The 16,224-nt window shown below is 41.8% G+C and overlaps 1 long non-coding RNA gene across 1 annotated transcript; it reads left to right on the top strand.

Annotated features, from left to right (window-relative positions):
- The first annotated feature begins 7,673 nt into the window (after positions 1 to 7,673).
- Positions 7,674 to 8,621, top strand: LOC116406690. Its single transcript, XR_004219752.1, has 2 exons — positions 7,674 to 7,885; positions 8,559 to 8,621. It is a non-coding gene; the product is annotated as an uncharacterized LOC116406690 (long non-coding RNA).
- Positions 8,622 to 16,224: the final 7,603 nt, after the last annotated feature.

Genomic DNA, 16,224 nt, shown 5'->3' with positions numbered 1-16,224 from the left:
CTATTGATTGTGTTTTTTGGAACTGTTTTTTTCTTTATTGAGATATAGTTGTGGATCATTGCAAAGATCTTGACCCCATTCAGTAAACATTTTGGGGCAGATTTATTATTATTTGAGGGTCATGTTCAAGTAAAACCACATAAAAACCCAATAATTTACCAGTTGTATCCCAAACTTGATAAAAAAAGAAAAAAAGAAAATTTAAAAAGAAAATCACATTTTTATTTAAAAATCCATATTTAAAACATATACGAACCCCAAAATAGGCTTACCGTTGGGGTACGAAATGCATAAAGTGGCTAATTTGGGGGTTTGCATATGTTTTTAATATGGATTTTCAAATAAAAATGTGATTTTCTTTTTAGATTTTTTTGTCAAGTTTGGGACACAACTGGTAAATTATTTGATTTGCCCTTTAATCTGGGGGCTGTGTCCCAATTACTTTGGCCCTGTTTGACTGGCCATTTGGGATCCTCTTTTTGGTAAAATGCAACATGTTAAAACCCACTCACACTTTTTTTTACATCATTTTACCTGACCCTAGAATTATAGTAAGTCTGACCTTTAATATTCAATGTATTTTTTTTCTTGGAAAAAGCATACTTATGTGTTGGTACAGGGATCCCCAGCCTTTTTTACCCGTGAGCCACACTCAAATGTAAAAAGAGTTTGGGAGCAACACAAGCATGAAAAATGTGTATGAGGGTGCCAAATAAGGGCTGTAATTGGCTATTTGGTAGCCCCTATATGGACTGGCAGCCTAAATGAGGCTCTGGTTTGCCGTACAACTGGTTTTTATGCAACCAAATCTTGCCTGCAAGCCACAAATTCAAAAATAAGTACCTGCTTTGAGGACACAAAGAGCAACATCCAAGGGGTTGGGGAGCAACATCCAAGGGGTTGGTGAGCAGTATGTTGCTCCTGAGCCACTGGTTGGGGATCATTGTTATAGACTTTCAGATGCTCATCTTGGAATTTAAGATCTCAAATTAGGTGTCAATGTCCAAGGCCATGGACATGGACAAGTCTCTGGAAAAGTGACTTGCATTAGTTTTGAGTACGGTTATTTGCTCTCCAGTTGTAGATACAAAGCTAATGTGATTTTAGCTAATAGGCTATTTTTGAAGAACTAAAATCCTTTCATAAAAATTCAGAAATAATGCCAGGGGCATTTGGTGACATTAAGTCCATGGAAGGGAAAGGAAGGGGAAGCAGATTTCTGTGAGTTTTCAGAATAGAATTGTTCAAACTTTAGACTATAGAGCTTTCTTTGGATATATGTATTTGTTCATATATTATTGCTGAATATACATCAACAAAGTAATGAAAATAGGAATATGGATGTGCACTTAGACCACCCCCCTTACAAAGCAAAATAAAATATGTATGCCAACATTCACATTCAACCATCACATTGTCTGTGTCCTCCACACCATAACAGTCTATGCCACCACTAAGTAAGTGCTATTTATCTGACCTATAAATGCTAAAAGATGGGGAAAAATGTTTCCAAGTTTAAAGATTGTAATAATTTTGTTGCTCCTCATTCATAAAACAATTTGTGCAGAGGCAACACATGATCCAGTGCATGAGCTCAGATATTCAATAGGTGCTCTTTAATTCTAAAGAGATAATTTACACTTATGTTTAACATGAGATAAATAAATAGGGCTTGCATAGAGAATCTTACTTTAAAATAGGAAACATATTCTTTTTAGGATCTTGACTGAACATTATTGTCAATAAATCTGTAAATAAATTACATACTCTTGTATTATGCCTAAAACATAATTCAAGATACCAGAATAGGATAGGTATTTATTCTTTATCTTTAATATTTTTCATGGAAATAAAAGGATCAATGCATGTCCAGCTGAAGCCCAATTATTGGGATCATGCTAAACAAAGATGTATATTGTCTGAATTAATGTTTTGGAAAGGTCTAACCGGACCATTGTGGTTGTTAGACATAGAATGAAACTCGGGGACAGAAACACCTATGTGCTCCCCCAGCTCATCCCTCATAAACACAGGCAGAATTCTATTTATGGGGGTAGCTGCAAGTGTCTGCCCTCCAAAATGGACCTCAAAGACCTGTAGCAATTCTTGAAAGGGAACCTGTCAAACACACATAAAACACTGTATAATGAAAATCCTTTCCAAATTAAACATGAAACACCATTTTTTTTTTTATCAAAACATCCATACCTGTTATAAAGATATTTTAAAAAAGCAGTTGTCAATCATATATTACCTGCCCCACATATATGTATCATGCATGCAGGCAGAGCAGGCAATTACTTTCACTTTCCGATCTGCACTTCCCAGATGTCACAGCAATCCTCTCATTCCCGCTCCCACCTCACCGTCTAGACCAGTGCTGTCCAACTTCTACAGTGCCGAGGGCCGGAATTTTTCTAGCATACATGGTGGAGGGCCGCTAATGGAAGCCAGTTTTGACCACTCCCCTTTTTGAAACCACACCCACTTCAAAACCACACCTATTTTATCACAATGGTGGTAGCACAGCAAAATCCCAAATGCTTGGTCCTTACTGTGGGGATATCAACCATCATTCATATGTGAAAGAATTATGTCATATTAAGATATACCCTTAAATTCCATATGCCTCCTCCTCCCCTGTGGATAGCAGAGCAACCCCCAGTACATAATTACACACCTTAGGGACCATTTAATGGCTATTTCCAACTGCTAACAAACTCCCACAACAAACCCATGCCAGGTTCACCTCCCACAAGCAGCATAGGGCAGGCAGAGTATGGCACACACAGGCAGCACTCTGCCTGTCCTATGCTGTCTGTGTGTGCCATACTCTGCCTGTCCTACCCTGCTTGTGTGTGCCATACTCTGCCTTCCCTAAGCTGCCTCTGTGTGCCATATTCTGCCTGCCTACCCTGCCTGTGTGTGCCATACTCTGCCTGCCCTACCCTTCCTGTGTGTGCCATTCCCTCCCTGACCTATGCTGCCTGTGTGTGCCATACTCTACCTGCCCTATGCTGGCTGTATGTGCCATACTCTGCCTGTCCTACCCTTCCTGTGTGTGCCATTCCCTCCCTGACCTATGTTGGCTGTATGTGCCATATTCTGCCTACAGTACCTATGTCTGAGGTGTGAAGAAGTGAACAATGGGAGTGATTACAGTCTGAGCCTGAGGTGTGAACACTGCAGGGGGTGAAAAATGCAGGTATTAAAAGGTGTGAAAAACACAGGGGATTACATATTTAAACAATACAGAGGGATTACAGCCTGAATCTGAGGTGAGAACCATGCAGGGGGCCAGTTAATCTCAGTACTGATACCATTTAATGCTTACACAAAGGTAAGCCATCAAAGCAGCCAGACATGTGGGGGGCCACACAGAGGGGGGTCGCGGGCCGCATGCGGCCCGCGGGCCGCCAGTTGGACAGCACTGGTCTAGACCAAGGATACCCAACCATTTTCACTAATGCGCAACACTGGTGAGTGTTGGTGAGCCACACAAGCATGAAAGAAGTTCTTGGGGGGGCCTAGACCGGGTCTAGACCTTTGTAACCTGTGCATGGGCATGGACATCAGGTCCCCCATTCTGTCACATAAACAAGATTTTGGGATGATGATGCAAAGCCTGGTTGTCCACAAAATGACACCTGCCAGCTTGCTGTGATTGTAAATTATAAGGCAAATGCCACATGTAGCATATGGAGCATATTTTCGTCAAGATGAAAAACACTTGCCAAAAATACACTCCATACGCTCCTACCTGTGCCTGCACCCAAATGAATTAAATACGCTCGGGTGCAGGCACATGTAGCCATATCCAGATAAAAACGCGAGACTTTGCATTTTCTCGTGCTCTTATGCGGATATCGGCTAAACGTGCCTGCACCTGAGTGTATTTAATTCATTCGGGTGCAGGCACAAGTAGGGGGAGTTTTATGCGTATGGCGCGTATTCTCGGCTTGCTAAAAATATGCGTCATATGCTTCATGCCGCATGAGCCTAACTAGATTTAACATATTTATTTATTGTTAAGTATAGTTGATTTTGATTGACTAACATGATAGAAAAGGATTTCGAATTATTTCTTAGGGTGGCTGGTCCCCTTTAAACCAAGAAGGCAGTGTGCAATACGGTTTGTACTTTGCACACAGCTTCCCTAATTGTAACTGACCCCTCAGGAGTCTTGTGCGGGTTTGTGTGCTCTAAAAGATTAGCTGATTTACTAAAGGTCGATAACGTTTATCGCATAGTTTTTTTGTGTTAAAAATCGTGCGTTAACAACCATATTGCATTATCGCAAAGCGTTATTTTTAACGCATTGTGCCAATTATCGCATACAAATAATACTAACACATATGAAGTGTTAAACACGGAAAATGTGGCCATAACTACTCCCAGGAGTAGGCGTTACTAAACAAAATTGCATCTGGGGATTGTCTGGGGTGACAAGATGGAGTTTGCAGTCGGATTTTTTCAAGTATGTGATCGTCCTAGAGTGATGCATGCTTGTGTTTTCAGGAAAATGGTAATTTTCATAACAGTAGTTTTCAGAAAGTAACTGCTACGTGCGTAATAGCATTCGCTAATATCAAGTGCGGCAAAAATATTGCACGCAGCTTAAATTATAGTGCGTAAAAATATTGCGTAAAATCGCTCATCACCAGATTAATAACGCCAAGAACATTGCTTCTTAATTATGACAAGTGTCCTTTTAATGAAAGGAATAACTTGCAAAAAATAAGAAGTGATTATATTTTTAACGCATGCTATAAATATCACTCATTGGGCCTGATTCACTAAAGGGCGATAAAAATTATCGCACGCTTTTTCGCGTTAAAAAACGCAAAATAATTTGCGCGCGATTCACCATAGTATTATCGCGTGCGAAAATCACCATTTTCGCATGGGTTATTTTTCGCACTAGTTTAACCGCATGCGTTAATTTCTGTGCTGAAAAGAATACGATCGCATGATTCACTATAACTTTTGCGCGCTAAATATCGCATTCGGGTATGCTAAAATTAACTCCTACTACAGGCAGGCGAAAAATTAGAGAAAAGTACAGTAACTGATTTTTGACAATAAAATATGGACTTACAGTGTTATTTATTCAAGTATGTGTCTTTTTACTCATTTTCACTAAAGTCTTGGCATGTATGGAATTTCGCCACTAATATACAGTACAATAGCGGTAAATAATTAGTCACGATAATATACAGTACTATAGTGGTGAATATTTAGTCGCACAAAATACATTACTAGGTGTCACGCGAGACTTGCGGCCATTTTGTGGCGATTTTGTAATCTCGTGACATGTGCGACTTGCGGCCATTTTGTGTCATTCAGCCTGCTGTCACCATTATGCCTGGGGTGTCAGAGCTGCTTATGGAGGAGAGGCAATATATTATTGCATTTCTCCTGCGCTCAGGTTATGACAGGCTGCCGCTGGGGCCAATAGGGGTCCATGAGAGGAAGAGGGCTATCCTGCGTGACCTAATAGCTGGGTTGCGCAGGGACCTTCGCCTCATAATGGACCTCCACCAGCTCCAGTGGATTTGGTCAGACCTGAAGCGCAGGAACTTTCAGGAGATAGCTGCAATAGCTGAAGGTAATTATTCTATTTTAATATGGTTTTACACAAAATACGTTTATTAAAAGATTTAGCAAGTAATTTGAACATGAAATGTAATTTCTCTCTCTCTGTCTCTCTCTCTGTCTCTCTCTATATGTGTATATATGCATGTTTTTTTAGAAAATACACAATAAAGGAAGGTGCTGTTTAATTACTTCAGAGAAAAAGGAAATGATTTTTTTAAATTATATATATATATACACACACACACACACACACACACATTTTAAAAAACATATGCATAAATGAGTTTAAAGCAGGGGGGGAAGCAGCAAGGAGCGGCCCATTTGGGGGAAGGGCCACAAATGTTTTAGGGGGCCCTGGCTAACAATGTCTGTGTGTCCTTTGGATTGATGTGAGGGTTCACAGGGGGAGGGGCCAGTGGGGGCGTGGGAGGAGTGGGGCCCCAAAAATGTTGTTGTGAGGCACCCCGTTATTTAGGATGGTGGCCCTCTGTGTATGAATATATATCTATATATATATATAATAGATTCAAATAACATCTTGCACTACTCTGTCTCACAGAACTTAACATCGACATTGGGCCTCTCCTCCCTCTGGAGGCAGCACCCCAGGCAGACCAGGCTCAACTGGCCCCAGGACCTGCCCAGGCCCCCGAGGCCCCAGGACCCAGCCAGGCCCCAGGACCCAGCCAGGCCTCAGGACCCAGCCAGGCCCCCGAGGCCTCAGATGATGAGGCGGAGGAGGCCCCCGAGGCAGAGGAGGCCATGGAGGCCCCGGACACCCCCCCCTTTACTCCTCCCCCAGTTTGTCCCCATTTTCCCCAGCCCTTGAGTTCCCCACCCAGCCCCCCGGATGCCAGCCACCAGGTTCTCCTGGCCCAGCACATCGGTCCATGCGGGAGGACCTGGACAATGTAATGGCTGAGCTGGCCCAGCTCCGGGGGGAAGTAGCACAACTGCACAGTGACTTGGAGGAACTCAAGGGCAGCAAGCCCTAAGTTTTTTTTTCCTTCCCCCTTTTTGAAATGTATTTTATTATTTTATTGTAGTAAAATTTTATAGTTTCATACATTTGAACTGAGTAATGTGTTATCATTTCTCCTTCCTTGATATGGTATTCTATACTTTCATGTAGTTTCCCCTACACTCTTACATTTATCATTAACAGCATCAATATGCTATATTGGTTAAATTTTTACAAATATTCTGACAACAATTTTGTCTTTAGCCCATTTTGTTGCCTGAATAATTGCAATATTATATTTGTCCACGTTTAATAAAGTGCCCGCAACATATTTGCCATTTTTTCTGTGTCTAAAATCTACCACTTAATTTAAGCCACTAGTAATAGTAAATGGACCCCTAAGTATTTGGCCAAAGATTTCTTAAATGCCCCCCCCCCCTATTTACTGGCCTAATTTGATGTTGTAATACACAGCTTTAAGGACATAAGTTAAACACATAATAATAGGCGATAGGATATGCTGGCTACCCGTGCGGTCGGTGGCTAATAACACCAATTCACAGGCCGCGCTCACAGGCGGAGTGTGCCTTTAATCAAGCACACAGGACAACGTGGTCTGTGATAGAGCAGACGTTTGGTGTCCTCAAGAGCCGGTTCCGCTGCCTCGATAGATCAGGAGGCAGCCTGCTGTACAGCCCCACCAAAGTGGCAAATATCATCGGTGCGTGTGCTGTACTGCACAATGTGGCGAACCGGCACGGCCTACCAGGTTTGCAATTTTACAAGTTTAGTTGTCATATCCAAATAACAATGAAGCACAGGGCCGCTGCTCCCTATAAGCAGAGTACTGCATATGCCACCAACTGCCAGGGGGACACCATCCCAGCTCCCAAAAATAAATAATTGTATATATTATAACATACTCCCCAACACTGGTTTTTAGAGCGCATCCCAATTTCCCGGATAGTTAAATCAATCTATGGGGGTTATTGTTGCCACTTACTATGGGGGCATTGTCTATGGAGGCAATTGGGGGCACTGTGTGTGTGGCCTCTATAGTAGTTGTTTTTTAAAAATGTTAATTCCGTAATATTTGTGGGAGGGGGCACAAAAGTTAATTTCAGCTTAGGGCACCCATTTGGCCAGCAGTGGCCCTGATGAAGCATCATTACTGTAATGATTTGTTTTGGACCCGTGTTCCTCACAACTTTACAGCTGAGGTGGCCCATGACCTTGAGGACCCCGTCCATCCACCGGATCCTGTCCAACGTGCGGATGCCCGAGGGAGTCAAGTCCGGGGACAAATTGTTAATAATTACTTTGCCTGTAAGTACCTAAAATCTTTAATCCCATACACAACACATACCAAACAACTTGAGGCAAAAAAAAGATTTTTATTTTCACAGAACCTTTGGAAGGTTTAATAAAGTAATGGAAAAAAAAAAAAAACACATTACTTTCGCTTGCGAAGCTGCCTTGTTGAGCCTGCAGGAGGGGGAGCTGCGCTGGTAGAGCTGGTGGGCTCTGTTGGCTTTGGTGCAGCACTTTGTTGTTTCTCTTTAGCCAACAGAGCCAGTTTTTGCCTTTTGCTGTGATTGAGCAAGATGCCTCTGCTCCATGATGGCTTCCATCCTTGCCTCATGCTGCAGTTGTGCAGCATGTCTGGCCTGACTGATCTGAACAAGCTCTTGTTGAAGAGCAAGCATAGCCGACTCGTGTGTGGCTTGCCTTGCCTGAGCTGCATTGAAGGCATTAGTTGCCACACACGAGTCGACATGTTGGATGTGTAGTTTTCTCATATGGGCTTTATGATGCCTATTAATAGCCTCATGAAAGGCATTTTTAGCTGCCTGGGTTGGAGCCTGGGTTGTGATCTGCTGCTGTTGTTGCTCCGGAGTGTTAGCCGTCTCCTCATCTGAGGAGAAGGCCACGCCGCTGCCACCGACGTGGGACCCTCTCTCACTTGCCTCCCCACTAAATCCTTCTCCTTCTATTCCAGGATCGCTGCGTGGGGAGGCCAGCACTGACAAGGAGCAACCACCTTTGAAAAGAAAGAAGAAATAAAAAATCTTTCATTTTGGATTATGTTCATGGACAAAATGAGTTTTGTGAAAACATAAACAAGTTAATTTGAGCCAAAATATTTGTGGACATTGATTCATTCCAAATAAGGCAAAAAGGTAAAATCAATTTGAAAAGACTGACTGTCCAAAAGTACAAGATGAACTGACTGCACCTAAGCCAGCAAGACACACTTGCCAAATAACACCCCCTATCTTATTAGCAATACACTGCACTTCTGGAATTGAAACAGTTGCAATATACACAGACACAATTAATTATTATGCCACTGCACAAGCCTAACACAAAACACACATCAAAACAAATTTGTTAAGAATAATACCTGGAACAGGAGCAGATGCCGTTTGTCTGCGCCTGCTCGGCCCAGGTGGAGCTGAATCTGTGGGAGAAAAAGATTGTTTAACCTTCAAGAGATACTGACACCAGAAATGAAACCATTTTTACATCTGTCATAACATTGTGTTTGCATGCTATTTCTAATTTTCCCATAAAAGGATTTGTCCAAGCTTTTACATTCCCTATCTGATCCCCCATGTTCCTCTATGAGGTGGCGGCCATATTTGTCCAGGAGGAGGCCGTTAGCATTAGAAGCTATAACTGACAGGCTGAGAAGGGACAGTCAGGCTGGCAAAACAGTCAGGTTTTGGGCTTTCAAGTAACAATTACTTCCAAAAGCAAACCTATCAGCCAAAAATGAGCAACACGACCTATAGGGTCTTTTTATGCAGATTGATTTTTTAAATAGTTGTTTTTTTGTGTCAGTATCACTTTAATCTTAAGCTTCTCTGCAAGAGTAAATACACTTGGATTACGGTCATTACACCTACCTTGGCCAACATTCCGGTCTGTATCGAAGGTGCCGGAGACACCTTACACACTCTCCCGGTGTAAAAACGGCATCAGCAGTTGTTCATACCGGGTGAAATGCACCCTTCTACATGGTCCACCTCCAGTTCCTGATCTAAGGAAAATAGACAAATGGTTTTATTGTGTTGTCTCCAATAATCAATCCCATAACAACGCAGTCACTTTTTGTTACTCATTGTTACCCAAATCAATTCCATTTACTTTCAAGTGTAACAATACTAAGGGGCACATTCAGTAATCCACAAACGTGCCAAATGCGTCCGAATGCGTTTTTTTTGTAATGATTGTTAATTGTACAAATTTTTGTTGGTTTTTGGCGCATTATCGTAAGTTTAGGAAATTATCGTATCGCATTATCGTAAGTTTAGGAAATTTGTGCGCGCCAGCTCAGGGTATGACAGCCTGCCGCTGGGGCCCTTATGGGTCCATGAAAGGAAGAGGGCCATCCTGCGTGACCTAATAGCCAGGTTGCGCAGGGACTTTAATATAGACATGGATTTTGCTGAATAGTTAAACTTGCGTTAATTAGTACATAGCATATTTTCTGGCGAGTGGGATAACTGCCAATCCAATGTTTTGTTGCCAGAATAATTGCAATTTAATAAAGTGCCCATAACACATTTGCCATTTATTCTGTGTGTAAAATCTCTAACTTAATTTAAGCCAATTTAGTAAACGGAACCCTAAGTATTTGGATAAATATTCTTAAAGGCCCCCCCCCCCCATTTACTGGCCTAATTTCATGTTGTACTACACAGCTTTGAGGACATAAGTTACACACATAATAATAGGCATGCCATACATACAAGTAAAGTAAGCAGGAAAGAATGCAAAAAGGAAGGAAAGACAGTAAGCCAAGAGGAAAAGCCAGTTGAGTAGAAAAGCAGATGAGCAAGTGTTTCAATAGAAAGATGAATGTAAGATATTTACCTGTATCTGGACTCCTCTGCCAGCTTTTTTTTCAGGCACCTCTTAATGTCCTGATATCGCTTCTTACATTGATGGACATTGCGGAGACAGACGGCCACACTGTTAACACGCTCCGCAATGTCTTTCCATGCTTGGCTTTTTCTTGAGGTGGGCGTTTTTGTGGCATATTTGCCAAGAACACGATGGTACACAGGCACCAGTCCCTCCACAAGAGCCTCATTTTCAAATGCAGAAAACTTCAGCTGGCGAAGCCTACCCTCCTGCTGTTTCTTCCCAGATGATGAGGTGGGGGGAAGCTCCTCGCTCTCTTCACTGGCCTCCTGGGGCTGGTACTCTGTACCCTCAGATAAATCCGAGCTGCCTTGATAAAGGGGCACCTCTGTGTCAGTGGCAGAGCTGGCTGACACCACAGGTCTTTGAAGGTGCTCCCTCCTCTTGGCAACCTTTCTGCTTGACATAACTTTTTTTGTAACAAACTCTCCAAAAAATCTCTAGCACTTCTGTGCTCTCCCAGGGCAAATGTGCAAAATGGCGCCAGTTTTATGCTGTGGCGTGCGTCAAGTCACGTGCGTGAATTAGCGCGCTTGCGTCAGTTAACGTTGTGGGTGCGCGTCAATTAGCGTGCATGCGTGCCATACCGCTGTGGGTGTGTGATAATTAGCACACAGAAGTGCGAAAAGTAGCGTACATGTTTAGCGCACACATTTAGCGCGCACGTTATTTAGTGAATAAAATATCGCACGCCGTATCGCGCATAAAATGGCGCGAGTATGCTTATAGTGAATCGTGCGAAAAGTCGCAAAAATCAACAAGCGGTAAAAATTTTAGCGCACACTAAAAATAGCGCACGTTTTATCGCCCTTTAGTGAATCAGGCCCATTGTTTCGACCTTTAGTCAATCGGCCCCAATGAAGGGTAATTTAAACTTTTAAAGGTATCAAAAAAGCAAGAAAAACATTTTTTTTTCTTTTTCTAAATTAAATGTTTTGCCAAAGCAAATAAACAAGGCAGCTGGTTATTGAACAAATTGTGTACATTATAACTGCACACAAAGCTGCAAATCATCAACATTCATTAAAGGTACTTGTGTCTGAAGCTTCTCCTTGGACTTGCACAGTCTAACCTTGCCAGTCTGTTAAGAGGAATCATGTGCAGTGTGCCTATTGACGTAGAGGAAACCACTCCAGGGTTTCCAAATTGGCATCCAGCAATAGACAGAGTATACTCATGCCTAAAGAATCAGGCACAGATGTAATTTTGTTGCTACATGTCAGAAATGAAAACATTGCAAGATTATTTGTGCAATTGCATCCCACAACAGCACAATATAATGGATAAGATGCAATTGCTTCAGGCTGCAATTATGCTGGAATTATGGGGGAAAGCGCTGCATTTTAAAGAATTCCAGTGTAATTGTGGCCATGAGAGGGAGATGTGTCTAACACTAATGATTTCAAATCAAATGAAATTGCACTGTAAAAATAGAAATGACCCCTTATGGCTTTCAGCTATGTGTGTCTGATTATGTTGACACAAGTATGTTGTGATGCAGGCTGCTGTGTGCACTCTGGATCTATTGCCACTTCAGCGTCAGAGGTGGTAGCTCCAGGGTCCCTCTGGGTCTATAGATGCACCTGCACTTTGAAATAGGAGACAGAAAGAATGCTGTGTCGCTGAGTGCTACTGTATAGAAGTTCAAGGATTGGCTTTGGACACAAATACCTTTAGGGCTTATACTCACCAGCTTTTTTTCCTGCGCTGCTCTGTGGTGGTATTCTCTTGCAGTGGAGCGCAGGGGGGCTTTACTGGCAAAGGTGCATGTAAGCTCCAAACGAAGGTGGAACTGAATATGCTGTGTTCGACACTTACATGCGCCTGTGTGAGTACAGGCACATTCAAAAGAATCAATTGCATTTAATTCTGCACAGGACTAAACGCTTGTGACTATGCGCCCTAACTTTGATTCTGTTTTACTTGTTCTGTTAAAAGCAGTCCTCTTTTAGGGGTCTTTTCCAGTTTACTGGTGCTTAAGGTGGGTCGTATTGCTGTTGGTTTAGAAAGCTATAGCATTCTGACTACTTAAAGGAGAAGGAAAGGCTAATAAAGAGTTAATCTCAAGCTGCAGGCATACCATCAGTTCTCTCAACAGTGCCCTTAAGTCTCCCCATATTTCACCTTTTCAGATGATCAGAAGCCTCACAGGAAAAAAAAATGCTGAGCTCTGTAAACAAAATTCCCATGATGCCATGCTCCTGCACCAAGACCCCTGTAGATGCACAGTTTGTAAGACTATGAGTAAGCTTCCAGCTGAATGGCTCAGATCCACATTCCTAAGGGGGAAGAGCAGGAGAGGGGTGTGAGGAGAGAGCTGTGCAGACTCTAGTATAGGAAAAAAGGAGACAAGAAATCTTTGTTCTCAGAGGCTTTATTATATTACTATTCTGATTGCAGGTTTTATCTACAAAGTATAACCTTGTCTCCCTGAAGGTATCTGTAAGGCATGTGTCTGGGAATCACATGCACAGAGATTAGGGACATAAAACATATATTTTTTTTAGGTTATGGCTTTTGCTATCATAGTCCTTTGAGGTAAATTTCCTGCTTATGGGCCAACTAACTGGCATGTGTTATTGCATGTAAAACAGTTAATTACTTTCCCTGAAGGTTGTTCCCCAGCTGGGGAGCTTGGAACAGCTTTTGGCCTTCATCAGATTTAGTCAGGATACAGGATACATTGGTTAGGTCCATCAGGTGTGACCTTGACTCCTACTTTGAATGTATTACTTTGTTCCTGCCCAGTGCCTGCAATATGTTGATTGGGATTATTATACCATATATTAGTGTAGTGGCATGGGTGCCCTTGTCTTGTGCTTGCCTAAAGAACAAGGTTTTAATGAGGGATTGGTTGTCCTACTTGTCTCATTTTATGATAGTTATCCTTTTGAGAGATGGTTGCCTTAATGTGTCATCATACAGCCCATATTTAGGGGCTGTTTGTCTACATATTGCAGTACATCTATAAGTGAGGTTTTCTGGAAATAGGATATCCTTGTAAGGGTCAGCTTGCTAGTTAGGTTACAGGATAGCAACCTTTTGAGATCATAACAGGATAGTGTACTATGAGTGGTCAAGAAGTCAGCATAGGCACATACTGTGAAGACCTCATGAAAGTCTAACAGGGCTTTTAGGGTTCTGACTACAGTATTTCTCCATGATGCAATTTTTCAGTTGCCTTGTGGGTTTTTCTGTTGCACTGAAATGCTGCTCACCTGATATGTTATCGTATTTTGTCCTGTTCTCTACAAACAGTATGAGTTTGTGTGGTATTTCTTCTTCTTGCAAATAATTTCTAGTTCTTTGGGTGCAGCTTTTGCATTCATTTAGAGATTTTCTTACTTTAGTATCATTGTTTGTTGCTCAATTCCTCTAGATTAAATTTAAAACATGCTAAGAAGTCTCCTGTACATTACTAGGTTCTGCAACTGAAGCTGATAGTATGACAATGAATAGTTGCTAAACGTTACAACAGTAAGTTATTGTAGTATTATCTGTTGGAATCTAGTTTCCCTCCCAACTGGGCATTAAGCTTGCTATGTCCTGGTGAGTGAGCTAATATGGAGTACATCCAGGGAACAAGGAAAATTGTATCATATTTACCATGATTTTCCTTTCTCCATGTCACTACATTCCCATACCTTCTATAATGGTTGTCTTAAAGCTTGTAACAAAGACGCCATAGAGAGGGGGTGGGGTGGCTTTTAAAACTTTTGGGAGGATCCTTCTGTGGGGCATGAGGGCGGGGATATCCGAGGAATAGTTCTTATGGAATACATCCAGGAAATGAAAATCATGGTAAGTTTAATACAATTTTCAACTGAAGGTTAAACTTTTCTCTTTAAATGGTTCTTTAAATGATCCCTACTTCAATGTCATGATATTCTAAATCTATTAATGAAGTTTGATTTGATAGAACACTTGTTTTTTATTCTAAGATTCCATGTATTGGTATTTTTTAATATTTTGAAAGGAAACACCTGCTGCAGCCTGTAACTCTTAGTTATAATCTGTAAAATGGCAGTCTCCTGGAACAGGCACATGTACCACTTCTGCTTTACAGAGGAAACATATGGTGAATCAGGTTGTAGATAACCTCGTGCAGGAGCCCCAGATATCAATAACATGTTGTGTTTTACACCTATCGCTTTATATTTTGCAACACATCAGTAATGCAGTGACCTAAGAAGATTTATTTATTATGCTCCGGGTAAAATTTGTGGTTGACCTAAATGAATAAGCAGAATGTGACATGCTGGAGCTGGTTTAAACAGGTTTACCTGTTATTTGGCAAATGCGGTTTAGCATCGCAGCACAACTTTATCTACCCCACTAAGCAAAATTAAAGTAAAAGACCCCAAAAAACACAGTTACATTGAGTTTACAACATTACAATGAGAGGGGGAGGTGAACCAGAAGAGGGCAAATGTATCAGTTTCTAAGGAAGCCAAAAGCTATTGTTTGTGTATGGTTTCAAACATATTGTAATGATTGCACACTTAATTATCAATCAGGAGCCAGTTTGCTGCGTAATTATAAAAAGATTTAATAACAAGAACTAAAAATCCAGGAACTGGCAGAAAACGTAACTCCAAAAACAGGCACAGTTCTGGGCAGGCAGCAAAGAATCACAGTTCTTATAACGGGCCGAAGGTCAGGACAGGCAGAAAGTGTGTGGAGTTACATAACAGGCCAAGGTCAAAACCTGGAAGTCAGATCATCAGAGGGAAAAAGGACAGGGCAGGAACAGGATTTTTAGGACAGGAACTAGAGGTATGAACATGGCAGAATGTACCAATGATCCAGCACAGGCTGTTGTATGAGGGAGGTTTAAATAGCCTTTTAATTGGCCAATTGCCTGCAGCTGGATCATGGGTGTGGTTAGGGAATACAGACAGGGGGGAAGTCATTGATATAATCTGCCAGTCTCTGATTGCACTGCCTCAGCCACAGTCAGTAAACACCTGATTCTAATTGAATGAAGTTCCTGACATACATGTATGCATTTATATAACATATATGCTCAGTAACACCCTTCTCTGCAAATATTTCTGAAAGAGGACTAATTGTGGTATATTGTAAGCATGCTGACTACAGACATAAGGGGTGTCGAGTAGTGTTTACCGGACCCCTCAGAGACGTTGCTATTGCTTTAACAGAAATGTTTTTTGATAACATGTATGTGGAGAAGTGTTCACATAGGGACACTTCTAACCTGACCCTGGGGGGTGTGGGGTTTTATACACTTTTACTGATGTGACATTGAGAATGGGGCCCCTACCCTGAGCTTCAGAGTCTACTAATGAAGCCTTGAAAATAGGTTTTATTATTGCCTGGACAGTATTTTAGGCTCTATTTGTAATAACACAGGGATTACCGTATATACTCGAGTATAAGCTGATCCGAATATAAGCCGAGGTACCTAATTTTACCTAAGAAAACCGGAAAAACCTATTGACTCGAGTATAAGCCTAGGATGGGAAATGCAGCAGCTTCTAAGTTTCAATAATCAAAATAAATTCCAATAAAATTAGGATTTATCAATCATACGTGCAGGGAATGAGTATGCGAGATGCCAGGCACCCCCTACTGCCTCCTCTAGCAGGGTCACCTGGAGAAGTAATCACTCATAAATGCCTTGCTCCTCAACCTGTCTATCAAAAGGAGCACATCATAAACTGAGAGGATTCAGCTTGAGGTTTACTTCAAGGAACTCCCTCTCCCTCCCTCCC

Source organism: Xenopus tropicalis, chromosome 1 (genome assembly GCF_000004195.4).
Source record: "Xenopus tropicalis strain Nigerian chromosome 1, UCB_Xtro_10.0, whole genome shotgun sequence".
NCBI classification, from domain to species: Eukaryota; Metazoa; Chordata; class Amphibia; order Anura; family Pipidae; genus Xenopus; species Xenopus tropicalis.
The sequence above is the reverse complement of the archived record's forward strand: the minus strand, read 5'-3'. Positions and strand labels throughout refer to the sequence as shown.